The sequence below is a fragment of the Mus caroli genome, unplaced genomic scaffold (genome assembly GCF_978045245.1).
Source record: "Mus caroli unplaced genomic scaffold, Mus_caroli_1 scaffold_1, whole genome shotgun sequence".
Taxonomy (NCBI): Eukaryota; Metazoa; Chordata; class Mammalia; order Rodentia; family Muridae; genus Mus; species Mus caroli.
The window spans coordinates 13,945,116-13,961,649 of record NW_028227256.1 but is presented as its reverse complement, the minus strand read 5'-3'; the positions used below and the strand labels follow the sequence as shown (position 1 = coordinate 13,961,649).

Below are 16,534 nucleotides of genomic sequence, written 5' to 3'. Positions count from 1 at the left end.
CACCCATGAGCCCCTCTTTTCCATGTCCATTTATCCTATGCTAACTTAGCTTGTTAGTTGGGGGATCTCCAACACACACAAACTGGAGTCTTTCTTATCTGTTCCAATCATGCTAGTACCAGAAGTCACCAGAGTCCAAAGTTAAAGTTTTTCAAAAACTTTACCCTTAGCCAGCTCTTTATTCAAAGATGTGCACTGGTTTCTTTGCCACCCATGAAGTTAGAAGAAACTGGAACCTGGTCCCCAACATCTGACTTTTTGACACACAATGCTTGGTGCCTAAAGAATGGTTACTCTGCCATTGGGTGTTATCCCCTTGCAGAGCCCTGTCTTTTCAACTGGCCCTGGGGACTCTGCAAGAGCACAACACATAACAGACCTTGGTCAGTCCTCCTGCTCACAGGAAACTTGAGAGCAGTATTCTCAGCCACAAGCCAGCCTGGTAGCCCTCAGGAACTGTCAGTCTCTGTCCTTTCCCTTTTACATGAGAGTACTCCCTGGGGTCCCTGAGTTCAAGAGGCTGCTCAGCCCTTGAGAGATCCCTGCAGACCAGACCAGCCCCGTTTCAGGTTTGTGTGGTCACAGGCTCAGACTGCTGTGCTCCATCCTATGACAGCACTTCCAGTGGAGAGACACAGCCTTACAGTTAGCCATTTCATATTCATAAATTGGACTGAAGACTAACTGTTCTCACATATTTCAAACTACAGAAGATAAAGCCCAGAGGAACACTCATTCTTGAGAGCTGACCTTCTGGTTCTGCATCACCTCCATCCTTTTAGCTACAAGTTCTTTATGTTTCCCCCTTGGATGGCCTGTTTAAACTTCTCACTATGTTTTGGTTTCATGCATATATGAATTTGTTTCACTATAGTAACCATTTTCCCATAAAAAAAGATTTCAAAAATCATCATATGGTATACCATAAATACAAACTTTAAAAAACTACAGTAAATAATCATACTCATGAAAAAATAAATTTATAAATGAAATTTTTGTACACATCAAAAGTAAGCACCAGTGCAAGGCCCTGGGTTCCATCAAAAGCACTGAGGAAGACAAAGGAAGAAAGTAGGCACAGATCTAAGAAGACTGAGACTATTCAAGTATCTTTCTTGGAGTCTGATTCTCCTTCCATTCAATATGGCTCTGTCTCTGTTTTCCCATGTTCTGTTCTTCTCCCTCGTCTCAACGTGCCAAACACATTTAGAAGATAGAGACATATGGCAACCTCTGCTTCATCTGCTTCATTGCAATCTCACATTCTACACATACATACATACACACACACATGCAAACACACATACACACACACACACACACACACACACACACACACACACGCACACACACTGACTTTTCAGCCCTGGACCACCTGCTATAAAGAAACATACCCGTCCCAAAGAAGAATGTTAAATGATGGACAGAAGGTAAGAAACAAAACAAGCCACAGATTCTATACAAGTATATTAGTAGGCTTTTGGGTTTACTTCAGCCCTCTATATTCACTTCATCCCTAATATTGTAAAGTACCTTTTGTGGGCTTCAGTCCAGTGATAGGAACTAATATCCAACTATCTCCAGTTGGGTTCTGTATATTGCTTACTTAGGTACATACCCATGACACAAGTACAATGGACACATCTTGGGCCAGCACCTGAAGAAAGGAGACAGAGGCAAAAGCAGGACAAGGCAACCCATGATGCAGTTCCAGTAGGAAAATCAGTAGACCCCATGAGGAACTTAAGCTCCTAGAGAGCCTTCAGGGTACTCTCCAACTGGGAGAAAGCCTTGGTACTGTCAGCTGGGGATGGGCTGTGTCAGTCACCAGGGGAAGAAAGAGGTGTAGCCCTGGATGATGCTATTCTGTAAGCAGAAGTGATCTCAAAAGAACTGGCAGTACACTGGACACCCAAGAAATAAATCCCTCATTGGTTATCCATAGTACCACCAACCTGAAATTCCTTTAGCTAAACTCACTTCCTCTGGTTGACCCCATACCACTTCTACTCAAAGAATTGCACCTCCCTGGAGCACCTATTATATCCCAACTCTGGCCCTTCATCTCTGAGGTTCAGCTTCTGATACTAACCAAAGACAACTGTATACTTTCCAAAAGCATGGCACACACTGTTAATAGCACTGCCTCCTACCCCCACCTTGTCTCCCAGCAGCAGTGTGATGGGGAGGGAAGATGAGCTCTGGACTTCAATCCCCAGTAGAAGCCTTACTTTCTGGGCAGCATAGGCATGTTGTTTAAATTCTTCCAGCTCCAAATCTCTCAACTGCAAAATGGAGACACTCTACCTATGTCTCTCTGCTTTGCTTATTCAGACAGCAAGTATATTAGTAGGCTCTTGGGTTTACTTCAGCCCTCTATATTCACTTCATCCCTAATATTGTATAGGGATATAATATGGGGCTCCTGGGAGGTGCAATTCTTTGAGTAGAAGTGGTATGGGGTCAACCAGAGGAAGTGAGTTTAGCTAAGGGAATTGTATACCTACACCAAGAAGGCACAATGTCCAGTAGCTCTTATTTATATCTTTCTTAGTCCTCAGTATCTCATTAAATCCACATTGCCATTTCAAATGATCATATAGCGGAAAGCATTGCAACAGGTTCTAAGATCTGACTACACTGATGTCAAAGTCTAGAACCTGATGCTTCTCCACCTGTGGGGCAAAACTGCTTTCCATTAGCACCTTCATAGCATGTCAGAACCTCATTGCCTCTGCTGAGGACATCCTCATCCTCAGAGCCAGATAAAACAGGACCTTCTTGGTCCTGGTTCCCTGACTGCCATTTAGAATTCATGCCTCCTCCTATACACAAAGACATTAGACTTCTACTTCATATAAGATCTTGTGTCATCCCTCTTTGCATCATGTCTACTTATTCATGTCCCTTTTTTCAATATGTTAAAAGGAAAAGTGATGGTCTGGCTCATCATCACCCTCATAGTACTTGGCATTAGGGATATTTTTATATAAATGAAAATATGCAAATACATCTGTTTAATAAAATTTCTTCCAAAAATATATAGTTCTCTAGTTTCCTCAGAAAGCCCCACCATGGCTCTAATTTTATCTCCATAAGAATCTTCAGCATTGTTTTGCTAACACTCCTGTTTACTTTGTTGATGGAAGGAGTTTTATTTGAAGGACCCACTTGGGTCCTTCCTGTTTGGGTTTGTCTCTCCAAGATTGTGTATCCAGCTTAGCCACATGTAAAGGTGGCAAACCAGTCATTGGACTGAGGCTCACAGAAGAGGCTTGCCTTGTGGGGTCATAGAGATCACCAAATGAAATTAATGCAAGCCATAGTTCTCCAGTCTCAGCCTCCTAGGGGAACCTGTAAAAGTGAGTATCTGCCTTGGGCCTTGAGAAAATTTAAGCACTCTCCTTTTTTCCTCTGGTCCCTCAACAACCCCTCCCTACCAGAAGCCGGGAAGATCTGATGCCCTCCCTTCTTATAAATCCTGAAACTGATTGTAGATGTCCTTCTGAAGCCCCAACAGCTCACCTGAGAATGTGCAGTAAGGGTATTGTGAACAATCTAACATCTCGGAATAAGACTGCTTAGTCAGGAAGGCTGATTTGAGCTAGCTCATCTTCTGTAAGAATACTATGCTAGGTGCCATAGGAAACACAAAAGCAAACTCCCTCTCATCATCAAAGCCAAGTCCCTACAGAAGGAAACAAATAGTCCTGATCCTGCCTCAAGGATGAGACACACGTGTAAAGCAAATGTTAAAAAGCAACAGTGAGTGTTTGCTACCTCATTATCTAAAGAATCAGTGACTAAACAGTGATGGCCTCTAGATGACACATGCAGTTATACTATCTGTAGCCACAAGCGGTTAGAGATTAGATCAGTGTTTCTCATTCCCAGATAACAAATTTTCAGTGCCAGGAGCCACAGTTGTCTTGAGGCAAAACCTCATTTGATGGTGTCTTGGTTTCGGGCCAGTGTTGGCAGACGAAAGGAAACACACCAATTATCTGCATTTACAAGTTTAACATGCAGTGTTTCCTCCTTTTGAGGCATCTGCTACCCTCTTATAATATTTCCACCAAGGGAGCCATCAGGAAAGCAAGTTCATTTGCATCCATCAGGAACTAGACAGGGTTTCAACCTAGGTAGGAACTCACATACAAGCAGGCAATAGGAACAAGCTGGGCAGGAAAGCAGGGTCCCTGTGATCTTCTCTGGCTAACAATAGGCTGGTTCAATACAAGTTGATAAGCATCTTAGAAAGAAAAGATGAGAGGAAGAAATCGGGCAAAAGGGAGGAAGGGAAAGATTCATGAATTCATGAGTCATAGCTGATTCCTGAATACATTATCAGTACTACAAGAAACCATTTAAATATACAACTTGGGATACAGCTTTAAAGCACAAAGACCTCCTGAGGATGTCTAGTGCCCTGTGCTCTGCTTTACACCTTACTCCTTGAGACAAGGAGTCTCCGTGAACCCAGTGCTCTCTGGTTTTCTCCCCAACTAGGACAGCTGGCCAGCAAACCTGAGCAGTCTTTCTGTTCTCATCCCTGTCAATGCTGTGGTGACGTTGGGGGCTTGGGGGAAGGGGGCAGTTTCTTAAGTCATGTGTGGAATCTGACTTAGATTCTAGTGCTTTTACAGCAAATGCTCTAACCCAATAAGCCATCTCCTCAGCACAACTTGATGCACCTAGAATTTACATATGTGACCATCCTTTTCTTAGTCTTGTCATCAACACCTAAACCTCTTTTATGTTCTAGCTAAAAGAACATACAATTTAATACCACTGAAGAAAACAATGAGTTTTGTTTGCTTCTGTTACACTTATTCTATAAATGTACGTGTTTTCACTTTCTTTCATTTTTATTTGTTTATGTAATTCAGGCTGGCCATGAGTGCCCATGGCATTCTCCTGCCTCAGCCTCTCATACTGGAGTCACCAGCGTTCACTATCTATCATGCCTGGCTCTTGAAATGGTATTTTAACATGATTTCATTTACATTTCCATGATAATGAATTAGGTTGAACATATTTTCATATATTTATTTGTATAGTTTTCTTTGAAGAAATGTATATTCAAATCTGTTGTCCCCTTTTTGTTGTTGGGGGGAGTTGTTGGTTTTGTTTTGTTTGTTTGTTTGTTTGTTTGTCATGTAGCTCAGGCTGGCCTGGAACTTGATATGTAGTCAGGGATGACCCTGAACCCTTGACCCTCCTGACTCTACTTTTCAAGTGCTGGGATTAAAGGCATATCCCATTACATGGTTTTGCCCAGCACAAACTGTTGCCAAGTTTGAATTGGTGAGTTGTAAATGTTCCTTATGTATTCAAGCTGTGTATTCCTAAGACATGCTTTGCAAGCATTTGGTTCATTCTGTGACTTACCTCTTCACTTTCATTGTTGTTGTAGTTGTCACTGCCATTGTTGTTGTTGTTGTTCAAGGCACAATGGTTTTGAATTTTGATGAAGTTAAAATTACTTTTGCTTTTGGTATCATATCTAGGAAACTGTTGCCTAAAATGAACATTTATCCTTATGTCTTCTTTGAAAAGGTTTATAATCTCAGCCCTCAAATTTAGGTACTATTTATTTTCACTTTATTTTAGTAGGGAGTGTGTAGTTGGGGCAAAATATTTTTTAAACATTTGTGTAGAATTGGAAGTTCTTCTAAATGACATATAAGCAGTATACTTTGTCTCTATAGCTAATTTTATCTTAGTAGTTTATTTCACTCAATGAGTAGTCAACTCATTGTGATAGGCTTAAGCAGATAGAACAAAAGAAAATGAGTGCTTTCTATTTCAATGAGTTAAGATTGAGAAAGGAACAAAGAAATTCACCAGTTACTATAGGATCCTCAGTTAGTGGTGCCTTCCAGGAGTTATGAGACCTTTAGGATATAGAGCCTTGTTGCTGGAGTCAATGAAGTTTTATAGTGGCATATACCTAAAGGACACTCCATCCAATCACAAGAACACTTGTTCAACTATGTACATAGCAGCTTCATTTGTAATAACCAAAAACTGGAAACAACCTAGACATCCCTTAACTGAAAAATGGATAGAGAAAATTTGTGAAATTTGCAGTTAAATGGATGGAACAGTAAAAGATCATCCTCAGTGAGGTAACCTAGACCAAGAAATACTAACATGGTGTAAATGGATAAATGGATATTAGCTGTAAAATAAAAGACAAGCGTGCTACCGTCCACAGTCCAGAATGGCTAAGTAACACAGAGAAGGAAAGTGGAGACAAAAGAATCTTTCTGGGAAGAGGAAATAGAATAGATTTCTCATGTAGACTGGGGGCAGGTGGGGTTGGGAACAGGAGGGATCAGGAAAGGGGAGGGAAGAAGAAAATACTGGGAGAAATGACTAGAATTGGAGGCATTTGGGGGGCAATGTGGAAACCTAGTGCAACAGAAACTCTGTGGACTCTATGAGAGTAACCCTAGCAAAGACTCCTAGTAATGGGGGACATGGAACCTGAAACAGCCATTTTCTGTAACTAGGCAAGGCCTCAAGTGGAAGGATTATGACAAAAACCAAACACAAAACCTTTGACCTTCAATTTGTCCTGCCTGGACAGTATTTTGGGACCAGAGCCTAATCCATAATCATCATCAAAGAGACCAGAGAGACTTCATTCAGTAACTGATGGGAATAGATGCAGAGCTCCACAGGTAAACATTAGGTGGAGCTCAAGGAATCCTGTAGGAAAGGGGGAGCGAGGATCAGAAGAAGCAGAGTTATCAGGGGCACCCCACAAGATCACATCCCACAGAATCAGCTTGCTGAGTCTCATGTGATACTCAGAGATCATGGAATCTTGAGGTGTCTGACCTAGGTCATCTGCATAAATGTATGGCCAATAAGCTTGATATTCTTTTGGAAATTCTTACAGTGGGAGTGGAGGGCTGTTCCTGACTTTTGCCTACTTGTAGGACCCTTTTCTTATTCAATAGCAAAAACAAATAATTCAATTTAAGAAATATGCAAAGGATTTAAGTACATGTTTTCACAAAAAAAGATTGATATTTCAGTGGTCACAAAACACTTAAAAATTTTTAGGTATGACTAGTAATTGGGGAAACAAAACTTGGACCCATTTTAAGATGTTTCTTCATACACATTAAGATGACTAGTCTCACAAAATCAGAAAATAGCAGGTGTTGGTGAGGACTGGGGAAATCATAGCCCTTGGATTATGGGAATATAAAACAGAGCAGCCACTGTGAGGAACAGACTGGTGATTCCTAAAAGGGTAAAAACATAAATCCTATAACTTAATTCATACACACACACAAATTGAAATCAGATATAAACAGAAATCTCTCCACCAATGTTTATGAAGACCTTTGTTACATTACCCCACGGATAGGTAGAAACACCCAAGTCCATCAACAGAATAATAGCTAAATAACCAATAAACATTGAATACTATTGAGCCATAAAGTTGAGTAAAATACTAGTACACTGGACAGACTTTGAGAACATGGCAAGTGAACATTGTATGATTGATAGCATTTATTTGAGTATCAAGAATAATCAAATTCATAGTTCCATAAAGCAAAGTGATAACAACCAGAAGCTGGAGGAGTGTGGTGAGAGAGTTGGTGTTAAATCAATGCTGTTTGGGTTTGGATAGATTTGGATAGAGAGATTCTGATGGGTAACAGGATCTATTTTATGACACTAAACTGAGCTCCCACAAATGCTTTAAATGGTCCATACCATGTTGTGTGTATTTTATCACAGTAAATGAAGTAGCTTAAAATAAGAAATAGTGATATTAACTTGCCTAAGCCCGGGGAAGACAGACAGACAGACAGACAGACAGACACTGAATCTAGCCCCAACTATCTTCCAGACCTGGTAGGTAAAGTGAACACAGCCTCAGATAAAGAATCATTCTGCATGACCTTAGCAGCAGCTGCTACAGAGTCATGTGACTTGACAGATATGTGGGGGACAAAGTTGGACAGTGATAGAACAGAAGATAGGTAAGATCCAAGAGTTAAGTTCTATTCCCTCACCTCCCTGTTGAACTGAAGCAGGGAATAGACCTCTGAGATGTATTGTGTAGACCACTGACAGAAAGCTGTCTAGACAAATCCCTGAGGCATCAGCCAACTTATTGGCACATTGTGGGCTACCATCCACCTTGTGTTTGCATCTGACCTGTCTCTACCTGCAGGTGCTCCCAGCACACATAGAGCAACATTAAACAGCAGTGTTTAAGCTTTTCTCCAGATCTTGTTTCCTAGGTTAAGGCAATGTGTAACAATATCTTTTTTTCCAATTTAAAAGAGAACTAGTTAATCTTTTAAAAGCCCAGTGAGCAGAACAAAAGGCAAGAATTGGGCCCTAGCCAGTGAACTTGGAGCTATCTAGCTATGTGGTTAACCAAAACTTTAAATATAATTACATTTTCCCTTTAATGAAATCAAACTTCTTTATTTTCCTTATGAGTCTATAAAGGACAAAACCACAAATATTAAAGCACTACGCATAAAAGTATCTAAATTCTTGGGCTGGTGAGATGGCTCAGTGGGTAAGAGCACCCAACTGCTCTTCCGAAGGTCCAGAGTTCAAATCCCAGCAACCACATGATGGCTCACAACCATCCGTAACGAGATCTGGCGCCCTCTTCTGGAGTGTCTGAAGACAGCTACAGTGTACTTACATATAATAAATAAATAAATCTTTAAAAAAAAAAAAAAGAATCTAAATTCTTAATTATTGAAACTTGAAGGGATGGAGCCCCAAATCAAGGGCATAGGAGACCTATGCTGTCCTCATCCGACTTGGTCTGGAATTTAGAGACAGTCAGAATCCTATCATCCTGGAATCTGATCTCTCAGACTACAGGCTCAACATAAGAGACTCCAAGGACATGCAGTAGTTTCTATCTTGACACCAATTCTAAAACTCATTAGCAGCCATGATAAAAAAAAATAAATAAGTAATAAACAAACAAACAAACAAACTGCAGGCAGAGTGGGTCTGGTCTAGATAACCCAAAGGAGAATCAGGGTTAGGGTTAGGGTTAGGTCATAATGGCACTTCTCAGAAGTTAAAAGAACAGCCATGCTCTTCTGCTTAACACAGCTTCAAAGTTATTCACTTCTGAACTACAACAGGGAGCCAAAACTGCGAGAGAGGATCATCGACCAGACTTACAGGGCTGGGGCATGGAAGGCCATAACCTTCAGATCCAAGGTTTCCATCTCTGATTCCCTAATCAGAAAAATGGAACACCTCTAATCCAAGCCAGGAATATGAGAATGGATTTGTACTCAGAGACAGAGATAAATTCACTGTAAAATGTACACTATACTCATACCTCAATGTCATTGTGCTCTTGTTCTCTCTGTCCCTTAGAGTCCTTTCTTACAAAGAGAGGACATGGCAGCATCCTGTACACATTCTCACCACTGTGCCAGGGACCAGCTGTTGTATCTAGGCATTCATCAACCATCCAAATTCCATGCATGGCTCCAACAGAAACACTGCAGGCCAGTCTCAGTGTGCTGACAAGTACCTGTTGGAGACAGGAGGTCAAACTGCTACCCTGACATCAAGTCAATAACTTGTATCCTATGTTCATAGTGGTATTACTCTGTGAAACAGCCAGAAGATGGAAGCCTCCAATGACCATCAGTGAATGAATAAACTAAATGTGCTACATACATAACATATTATCTATATTTGAAGATAATTGAAATTCTGGCATGTTCTATAACCTATGTAAACATTCAAGACATTTAGCTAAGTGAAATAAACAGAAAGAACTGAAATTAAGCAAGTCTACCACTATAGGTTCTGAAAATAGAGAGATTCGTGGATGCAGAAAATAGAATATTGTTGACCAAGTGGTTCATGGAGAGTTGGCGGAGGTTACTGTAATGAATCTAAAGTTTTTGTTTGGGATGATAGGCAAAGTTTGGAAATGGATAGTACCCTACATAACAGGGTAACTGCACATCATACCAATGAGTTATACTTAAAAATATGAAGGCAATAATTTTTTATGTCTTTAATATAAATCTTTTAGGTCAGGATAAAGAAAGCATTATTTAAATAAAGATAATCTGCTTTAAAATAGGCTGTTCCCAGGCCAAGGTGATGGCTGGGTGGTTTATACTTGCCACACAAGCAAGAGGAGCAGAGAATACCCAGAAACCACATATATGCTAGATGAATGTGGCAGCTGCTCACTTGTAATCCCAGTCTCTGAAGGGAAAATAGGATATTCCTGGAGCATGCTGGTTATCTAGCCTAGCTGTATTGGTGAGCCTGGATTTGCTTAAGAGACCTTGCCTCGGTGCCACAGCACCTGGAGCTGATCCTGTGCCACAGTGCTCCATACCTGAATACCACTGGGAGAGAGTTGGTCTCCTAGGAGTGCTGACAAGCCTGTGAGCATAAGTAAGACCATCACTGACACTCAGAGAGACCTGCCCAGAACCCTCAGGACACAGGAACTGAGGAGCTTGCTGGGACAGGATCCTTCCAGTTTCTGTCTGCACCCAGAACTAATACTGTGCCACAGCTCTACATACCCAAATACCACCAGGAGAAAACTGGTCTCCCAGGAGTTCTGACTAGCCTGTGAGCACAGGTAAGACCACCACTTCTACTGTGAGGAACCTGCCCGGAGCCCTCAGGACACAGGAACCAAGAAGTAGCATGAGACAGGATCCTTCCAGTTTCCATCTGCACTTGGAACTGAACCTGTTCCACAGCTTTCCATACCCAAATAACACTAGGAGAAAGCAAGCCTTCCAGGTGTGCCAACACACCTGTGAAAATAGGTAAAACCAGCACTTCTGCTCAAATACCTGGCCCAAGAGGGACCCGTCAAGAGTCATCAGGACATAGGAACTGAGGAACAACCTGAGACAGGACTCTTCCTGTTTCTGTCTGCACCCCAGAGCTAACCATGTGCCACAACTCTCCATACCCAAACTCCTCCTGGAGAGAACTGGTCTAATTGGAAGACTGACACACAGGCTTGCAGGAGGGACAAGACACAGTCAGAGACATCAAGACCAACTGACAAGAGATAATCAGATGGCAAGAGGCAAGTGCAAGAATATAAGCAACAGAAACCAAGGCTACTTGGCATCATCAAAACCCAGTTCTCCCACCACAGTGAGCCCTGGATAGGCCAACACACCAGAAAAAGCAAGACTCTGATTTAAAATCACATTTCATGATGATGATAGAGGACTTTAATGAGGACATAAATAATTCCCTTAAAGAAATACAGAAAACAGGTAATCAGGTAGAACCCGTTAAGGAGGAAATATAAAAATCCCTTAAAGAATTAGAGGAAAACACAAGCAAGGAAAGGAATTAAACGAAACTATCCAGCATCTAAAAATGGAAATAGAAACAATAAAGAAATCACAAAGGGAAACAACCCTGGATATTAAAAAATAAAAAAAGAAAAAACCTAGAAAAGAGATGAGGAGCATAGATGCAAGCATCACCAACAGAATATGAAAAATAGAAGAGATAATCTCAGGTGCAGATGATACCATAGAAAACATTGATACAACAGTCAAAGAAAATGTAAAATGTAAAAAGCTCCTAACCCAAACCAACCAGGGAATCTAGGACACAATGTAAAGACCAAACCTAAGGATAATAGGTATAGAAGAGAATGAAGCTTCACAACTTAAAGGGCCAGTAAATATCTTCAACAAACTTATAGAAGAAAACTTCTCTAACCAAAGAAACAGATGCCCAGGAACATACAAGAAGCCTACAGAACTCCAAATAGATTGGACCAGAAAAGAAATGCCTCCCTTCACATAATTGAGTTCATTGATGTTAAGAGATATTAAGGAGTTCTGATTGTTTCTTCCTGTTATTTTTGTTGTTAGAGGTGGAATTATGTTTGTGTGGCTATCTTATTTTGGGTTTGTTGAAAGATTACTTTCTTGCTTTTTCTAGGGTGCAGTTTCCCTCCTTGTGTTGGAGTAGTCCATCTATTATCCTTTGTAGGGCTAGATTTGTGGAAAGATATTGTGTAAATTTGGTTTTGTCATGGAATATCTTGGTTTCTCCATCTTGGTAATTGTGAGGTTTGCTGTATATAGTAGCCTGGGCTGGCATTTGTGTTCTCTTAGTGTCTGTATAACATCTGTCTAGGATCTTCTGGCTTTCATAGTCTCTGGAGAGAAGTCAGGTGTAATTCTGATAGGCTTGCCTTTATATATTACTTGACCTTTCTCCCTTATTGCTCTCAATAGTCTTTCTTTGTTTAGTGCATTTGGTGTTTAATATCTCTTAACATCAATGAACTCAATTCCCCAATAAAAAGACATAAACTAACAGACTGAATATGTAAACAGAACCCAACATTTTGCTGCATACAGGAAATGCATCTCAGTGTCAAAGAAAGACACTACTGCAGAGTAAAGGGCTGGAAAACAATTTTCTAAGCAAATGGTCCCAAGAAACAAGCTGGAGTAGCCATTCTAAGATCGAATGAAATCAACTTTCAATCAAAAGTTATCAAAAAGAATAATGAAGGACACTTCATACTCATGGAAGGGAAAGTTTACCAATAAGAACTCTTAATTCTGAACATCTATGCTCCAAATGCAAGGGCACCAACATTCATAAAAGAAACTTTACTAAAGCTCAAAGCACACATTGCATCCCACACAATAATAGTGGGAGACTTCAACACCTGACTCTCATCAATGGACAGATCATGGAAACACAAACTAAACAGAGACACAGTGAAACTAACAGGAGTTATGAAACTAATGGATCTAACAGATATTTATAGAACATTTCATCCTAAAGCAAAAGAGTATGCCTTCTTCTCAGCATCTCACGGTACCTTCTTCAAAATTGACCATATAATTGGTCATAAAATAGGTCTCAACAGATGAAAGAAGATTGAAATAATCCCATGTACCCTATCAGATCACCATGGACTAAGGCTGGTCTTAAATACCAACAAAAACAACAGAAAGCACACATACCCATGGAAGCTGAACAATGCTCTACTGAATGATAACTTGGTCAAAGAAGAAAGAAAGAAAGAAAGAAAGAAAGAAAGAAAGAAAGAAAGAAAGAAAGAAAGAAAGAAAGAAAGTAAAGACTTTCTAGAATTTAATGAAAATGAAGACACAGTCTGGCGAGATTGCTCAGTGGGTAAGAGCACTCTCTTCCAAAGGTCCTGAGTTCAAGTCCCAGCAACCACATGGTGGCTCAAAACCACTCGTAATGAGATCTGACACCCTCTTCTGGTGCATCTGAAATCAGCTACAATGTACTTAAATATAATAATAAATAAATCTTTGGGCTGGAGCAAGCAGGGACTGAGTGAAGGGGGCCAACCAGGGCAATCCGGGTTGACTGGAACAGGCAGAGGTCCTACAAAATTCAATTCCCAACAACCACATGAAGGTTCACAACCATCTGTACAGCTACAGTGTACTTACATACATACATACATACATACATAAATCTTAAAAAAAAAAAGAAAAGAAAATGAAGACACATCATACCATAACTTATGGGACACAATGAAACAGTGGTAAGAAGAAAACTCATAGCTCTAAGTGCCTCCAAAAAGAAACTGGAGAGAGCTTACAGTAGCAGCTTTATAGCACACCTGAAAGCTCTAGAACAAAAAGAAGCAAATACACCCAAGAGGAGTAGATGGTAGAAAGTAAACAGACTCAGGGCTGAAATCAACCAAATATAAACAAAAAAAACTAAACAAGAATCAACCAAACCACGAGCTGGTTCTTTGAGAAAATCAACAAGATAGATAAACCCTTAGCCAGACTAACCAGAGGGCACAGAGACAGTATCCAAATTAATAAAATCAGAAATGAAAAGGGAGACATAACAATGAGCTATATCTTAAAATAATTATGCTGTTTGTTGAATATTAACAGTTGAAAAATTAAAATCATGTTCTACAACAATAAAATAAAATAAAATAAAATAAAATAAAATAAAATAAAATAAAATAAAATAGTGATTTCTGAGTCCACTCTATTATTCCAGTCTACATGTTTGTGGGCACCATGGTTACTATGACTTTGCTATGTAGTTTGTAATCTGGTGTTCCTTTCTGATAATCATCCCATTGTTCTTTCATATTAGTTCTGTTTTGTCTACTTGGCATCTCTTGTATTCTTATGAACTATAAGATTATTTTCTACTTCTGAGGGATGTCATTGGAATAGTGATGGAGATTGCTTTGAAAGTGTAGATCACTTTCAGTGATATATCCATTTCACAGTACTAATGCAGACAATTCATGAGTGCTGGAAGTCCTCAGATTTTCTAGTGTCTTCTTCCATTTCTATTCTTAGCATCTTAATGTAGTAGTGGTCCTTCTCCTACTGGGTTGGGTTCATTCCTGGACATTTTTTTCTGAAGTTATGAAAAATAAAGTGTTTTCCTAGTTTATTTCTCACCAAGTTCTTATAGGTATATTCAAGAGTTTTACATTTTTATATATTATGCATCCCACTACTTCACTAAGTTTATCGGGTCTATGAGTTTCCTGGTTAGGGTCTTTTAAGTAGAGTCAAATCATAGGCAAACGAGCATAGTTTCATTTCTTCTTTTCCTATTTCTCTCTCTTTTAGTTCTTCTTCTTGCTTTACTGCTCCAGCTCAGACTTTAATCACTATATTAAATAACAATTAAGAGAATGAACAACTTTGTGACCTGATTTCTTTCTAGCATTTTTACTTGGTTGACTCTAGCGTTGCTATCTATAGCTTTTGCTATGTTGAGGCATGTCCCTTTTGCTTCTAATCTCTTCAAGGTTTCATCTTAAAGAGATGCTGAATGCTGTCAAAGGCCTCTCTGTAACTGTTAAGATGACCATGTGATTTTATTTCCCTGGCTCTATTTATGTGCTATAATATAATATTGACTTCTGTCTGTTTAACTATCCTTGTATCCCCAGGATGAAAACAATTTGATCATTGGGTGTGACATTTTCTTAAGTTTTGATTGTAAGCAATTTTTTCAATGATGTTCATCAGGGCAATTAATCTACAGTTTTCTTTTATGTGTATCTTTATCTGTCTTGGAATCAGTGTAACACTGGCTTCATAACATGAGTTTGATGTTGCTCTCCTCCAGTCTATTTTTTAGAATTATTGAGACATATTAGTAACAGCTCTTCACTTAGGACCATAGTAATTCAGCAAAGAATCCATCCCATCATGAACCTTGCTTTGTTGGGAAGTTCTCCATAAGTGCTTCAATTCTTCGTTGCTTACCTTAGATCTGTCTAAAATGTATATATCCCTTTAACTTTTTAAAGTGCTATGTTTCTAGAAGTTTTACATACTTTCCTGATTTTGCAGGAAATGCAAGATTACAAAGTTTTTCTTAATGATCCTTAGGATTTCATTGCTGTCTGTTGCACTTCTATGTTGGATTTCTTTGGTTTAGTCTAGCTAAGAGTATTCATGTTATTAATTTTTTCAAAGAACCAACTCTTTGTGTCATTGATTCATTGTATTATACTTGTAGTCCTCATTTCCTTCATTTTAGTCCTGATCTTTATTGTCTGTCTGTCTGTTTACCTGTTTATTTGGCTTGGTCTTAGATTTCTAAGATTGTGAAGTACATCGGTAAGTGATTTATTTGAAACCTATGATTTTTAATAACTATTCACAGCTATAAACTTTTTCCTTAGACATGCCTTTGTTATCTCCCACAGATGCTGATTAGTCATGCTTTCATTTTCACTGGATTCTAGGAAGATACTCACTTCATCCCTGGTTTCTCCAATGACTTATCTACCATTTAAGATTGTTCAATTTTGCCGGGTGGTGGTGGCGCACACCTTTAATCCCAGCACTTGGGAGGCAGAGGCAGGCGGATTTCTGAGTTCGAGGCCAGCCTGGACTACAAAGTGAGTTCCAGGACAGCCAGGTCTATACAGAGAAACCCTGTCTCGAAAAACCAAAAAAAAAAAAAAAAAAAAAAAGATTGTTCAATTTTCACATCAGAGTTCAGCAAAGTCTCAAGAGTAATATAGAGCAACAAGAATATTTTCACACTGGCCAGCAACTTTCACCTCCCATGAATGAATTGGTCTACAATGAAAATTTTAGTTGTAAATGAAAAAGCCTACAATAAAAATTTTAATTTGATAGTTTCTAGTAATATCATGGTAGACCTAACTCAACAGATCAGGCTCAGGTTAGAACATTGTGCAAGCTTTGGGTAGCAAGCATTCATGTACTTAAATTGGATAATTTGTTGGATTTAATTCAATAATATCAATGCTCAATCATAATTAGAAACTATAATAATAATCACAATCATAATGGAGCTAATAGCACCAAACGTGAAGTTATATCTAATGATTGATTCTCACAGTAACTTGATATGAGACCATGGGGAAAGACCATGTCTAAAGCTTCAATTATCTGTGTTGAAAAAAAATGTGCAAGTTTTCTACCTGAAATAAAATAATCAATTAGGCTCCCTTATTGTAAAAGGCCGTAGTTTTCCATTT

At 39.3% G+C, this 16,534-nt stretch overlaps 1 protein-coding gene across 1 annotated transcript in view; it reads left to right on the top strand.

The window, feature by feature from the left end:
* Jph1 (junctophilin 1) overlaps positions 1-15,749 on the top strand; it is a 123,257-nt gene extending 107,508 nt beyond the window's left edge. The window contains exon 6 of the mRNA XM_085835831.1: positions 15,731-15,749. The gene's annotated coding sequence lies outside the window, so the exon portion shown is untranslated. The remainder of the gene's footprint in view (positions 1-15,730) is intronic.
* The last annotated feature ends 785 nt before the right edge of the window (positions 15,750-16,534 follow it).